Source organism: Dipteris shenzhenensis, chromosome 2 (assembly GCF_047967505.1).
Source record: "Dipteris shenzhenensis isolate YYH24624 ecotype China chromosome 2, Dip_SZ_1.0, whole genome shotgun sequence".
In the NCBI taxonomy this organism is placed as follows: domain Eukaryota; kingdom Viridiplantae; phylum Streptophyta; class Polypodiopsida; order Gleicheniales; family Dipteridaceae; genus Dipteris; species Dipteris shenzhenensis.
Genome location: NC_141597.1, coordinates 2091954 through 2096307, shown reverse-complemented (window position 1 = coordinate 2096307; position 4354 = coordinate 2091954).

Here is a 4354-nt window from a genome sequence, read left to right as displayed (position 1 = left end):
TCCAAGCATGCATTATCATCACCATCATGGCTCAAATACATTTCCATACAATATAAGCATGTCCATTGTAAATTGACCTTGGGTTTGAAAAATAAATTGACCTTGGTTCAATGGCAAAGTCCAAAATATATGTTTTCATTCATATTGTGGCTTCATGGACACTGTTAAACATCACAAATTTCAATTGTAAATTCAACTTAGGTCGATTTCAAATCTCTAAAACCACATTATTCTCACCATCATGGCTTAAACACATTCCCATGCAGTACTTCACTCCTACATATCATGTATTTTAATTGCAAATCAACTTAGGTCCTCTCAAAACACATTGTTGTCACCATCATGGCTCAAACACATTTCCATAGAGTACAAGCATGTCCACTGCACTATGAATCGACCTTTGGTTAGTTTTAAAATTTTAGAAATATATTCTCATCACCATGATTGGCTTTGTTTATGATATCACATGATATCTTACTATATATTTGAAGCCTAAATCAACCCAACCTCAATTTCAACACTCAAAATATATATTTTCATTAACAACATTTATTTATATTCACTCCTAGACATCATGGCTTTCAATTTTGAATTAACTTGAGGTCGATGTCAAATTTCTAAAAACATATTATCATCACCATTATGGCTTAGGCACATTCTTGCACAGTACAAGCATGTCCATTGTAAATTGACCTTGGGTCGATTTTAAAACTCAAAAAACACAATCTCATCACCTTGTCTTTGCCTACTCTCACATTATATCTCACACTACATATTTGGAGTATAAATCAACCTTGAATTGATTTCAAAACCCAAAATACATGCTCATCAACACCATTGATTCATAAATACTCTTAGACATCACATAGTTCAAGTTCAAATCAATCTTAAGTACCTGCATGGCTCACATTTCCATATACTCCTACCATCTTCATTGTAAACCAGACTTAGCTCAATTTACAAACACAAAATACATGTTTTCATCAAAACCATTGATTCATAGGCACTCCTAGACATTAGGTCTTTCAATTGCAAATCGACCTTAGGTTGATTTCAAATCTCTAAACCACATTCCATGATTGCCCAAATACATTCCAATGTAGTAGAAGCATGTTCATTATAAATTGACATAAATCAACCTTGGGTCAAATACATTCCCATGTAGTAGAAGCATGTTATAAATCCACCTTGGTTCCATTTCAAAACTCTACAAAAAATTTTGCATCACCATTGGCTTTGGTTACTCTCCCACATCAATGGCTCATATATATTTCCATAGAGTACAAGCATGTCCATTTTAAATTGACCTTGGGTCAACTTTAAAACTCTAAAAACACATTTTCATAACCATTATCTTCACTTACTCTCCCATGTCATATCTCACATCATGTATTTGAAGTATAAATCAACCTTCAATTGATTCCAAAATCCAAAATACATGTCTTTATCAACCTAGACACTCTTTGAAATCACATCTCTCAATTGCACATTGACCTTAGGTCAACTACAGAGCTTTAAGAGCACATTATCAGCATCGTTGTGTCTTAAACACATTCCTATTCAATACAAGCATTCTATTCTAAATTGACCTTGGGTTGATTTAAAAACTCAAAAACACATTCTCATCATCGTTTTCTTTGCTAACTCTCCCATATTATATCTGACTACATATGTGAAGTTGAAATCAAACTTACATTAATGAAGAAGCAAATTGGATGTTTTTACTAATAGCATTGCTTCAGAGATACCTCTAGATATCAACATTTTATATGTTCTCATCACCACTCACTCACTGTTGGCTCTTTCCTACTGCTTTTGTAGGAAGAGTTGGGTATTCTCAGTATGCAGGGTTCCGAGGCTTTTTGTCACCTACAGATATATTGGGGTTGTCAGTTGTAGTATGTGTGTAACTTAGGACCTCGAGTCGTGTTTCCGTGAGAGACGTAGGCTTAAGTGTGGTAAGCAAACAAATTGCATGCATGTGTAAAAGGAACATGTATCATCATGATTGAGGTAATGAAGGCTTTCGCCTTCATTGGGGGTTGCAGGGTTTAGGAGGAGTTTAAGGGTTAGAAGAAGGTTCTAGGGTTACAAGGAGGTTCCAAGGTTAGAAGGACAATGTTGGGTCTTTCCTACTGCTTTCGTAGGAAGAGCAGGGTTCTCTCAGTATGCAGGGTTCCAAGGCTTTTTGTCACCTACAGATATATCGGGGTTGTCAGTTGTAGTATATGTGTACCTTAGGACCTCGAGTCGTGTTCCGGTGAGAGACGTAGGCTTAAATGTGGTAAGCAAACAAAGTGCATCCATGTGTAAAAGGAACATGTATAATCATCATTGAGGTAATGAAGGCTTTCACCTTCATTGGGGGTTGCAGGGTTTAGAAGGAGTTTAAGGGTTAGAAGGAGGTTCCAAGGTTAGAAGGAGGTTCCAAGGTTAGAAGGAGTTCCAAGGTTTAGAAGGAGTAGGGTTAGAAGGAGGTTCCAAGGTTAGAAGGGGTTCCAAGGTTTAGAAGGAGTTCAGGGTTAGAAGGAGGATCCAAGGTTCAGGGTAGAGTACATGGTGGAGAACTCGTCTCCCTCGTAGATCATGGAGTTTAAGAGTTGAGGAACTAAGGGTTTAGGGGAAGTATATGAGTGGGAGAGGAAGAAGGTGTAAGAGCATGGGGGAAAGAGGAGAGAGGAGAGAGGAGGGAGGAGGAGGAGGAAGGAGGAGGAGGAGGAGAAGGGAGGAGGAGAGAGGAGGTGGAGGAGGAGGGAGGAGGAGAAGGGAGGAGGAGAGGGAGAGGATGGGTTGCAAGGTTGGAGGAGAGAGGAGGAGGAGATGCAAGGTTAGGACATGCTTTTGGTCATGGAGTGCAAGGAAGCATGGACACTTGAGACAATTGCTTGGAATACCAAAGTAGAACTCGACACAATGCCCCAAAGAGTCTGGGCTTCATTCCATTATGGGGTATTTACACAAGTTGGAGAGCTTCTTAATATTTGGTCCTTGCCAGAATGTGTTGGCTCTTTCCTATCGCTTTCGTAGGAAGAGCAGGGTTCTCTCAGTATGCAGGGTTTTGAGGATTTTTGTCACCTACAGATATACCAAGGTTGTCAGTTGTAGTATATGTGTAGCTTAGGATCTCGAGTCATGTTCCGGTGAGAGATGTAGGCTTAAGTGTGGTAAGCAAACAAAGTGCATGCATGTGTAAAAGGAACGTGTATCATCATGATTGAGGTAATGAAGGCTTTCGCCTTCATTGGGGGTTGCAGGCTTTAGGAAGAGTTTAAGGGTTAGAAGGAGGTTCCAAGTCTCAGAAGGAGTTCTAGGATTAAAAGGAGTTCCAAGGTTTAGAGGGAGGTTTCAGGGGTAGAAGGAGTTCCAAGGTTTAGAAGGAGGTTCCAGGGTTAGAAGGAGTTCCAAGGTTTAGAAGGAGTTTCAGGGTTAGAAGGAGGATCTAAGGTTCAGGGTAGATTACATGGTGGAGAACTCGTCTCCCTCGTAGATCATGGAGTTTAAGGGTTGAGGAACAAAGGGTTTAGGGGGAGCATAGGAGTGGGAGAGGAAGAAGGTGTAAGAGCATGGGGGAAAGAAGAGAGAGGAGGGAGGAGGAGGAGGAGGAGGAGGAGGAGGAGGAGGGAGGAGGAGAGAGGAGGAGGAGGAGAGAGGAGGAGGAGGAGGAAAAGGGAGCAGGAGAAGGGAGAGGAGGAGGGAGGAGGAGAGGGAGAGGACGGGTTGCAAGGTTGGAGGAGAGGGGAGGAGTTGCAAGGTTAGGACATGCTTTTGGACGTGGAGTGCAAGGAAGCATGGACACTTGAGACAATTGCTTGGAATACTAAAGTAGAACTCAACACAATGCCCCAAAGAGTTTGTGGGCTTCATTCCATTATGGGGTATTATTAGCCGGAAAAGAAATCAGGACTAGAGGCTAGAGGCTAAGCATGGCGACGCTCGAGGGCCATAGAGGAAAGGAGATCGTGAGGGCGAAACGTTATCATGGGAGGGGAAAAGGAATTAGAAGGGGAGGGAATGAAGAGGGAGGCTATGAAACAAGGGGAAAGGGAGAGGGGGAAGAGAAGCATGTACATAATAGGAGGAGGAATGTAAAGATGGATACATCAAGGGAAGAGGACCATACTTTATTTGAAAGAAAGGATGAGAGGGAAATATCAAAGTACTAGCTAGGTGGCTTTACAAGAATGAGCGTGTCCCATCAAGGAATAGCCCCCTCCTTTTATAGCCAAAAGAGGGGGTCTCTCCCAATTAATGCATCCTCCCACATGCATGGTGTGTGTGGAAAAGTCTCCCATGTGGGCTAGGCGGTTACGCACTCTCAATTGTGTGCGACAACCCTTTGCCTCAATTTTCCACA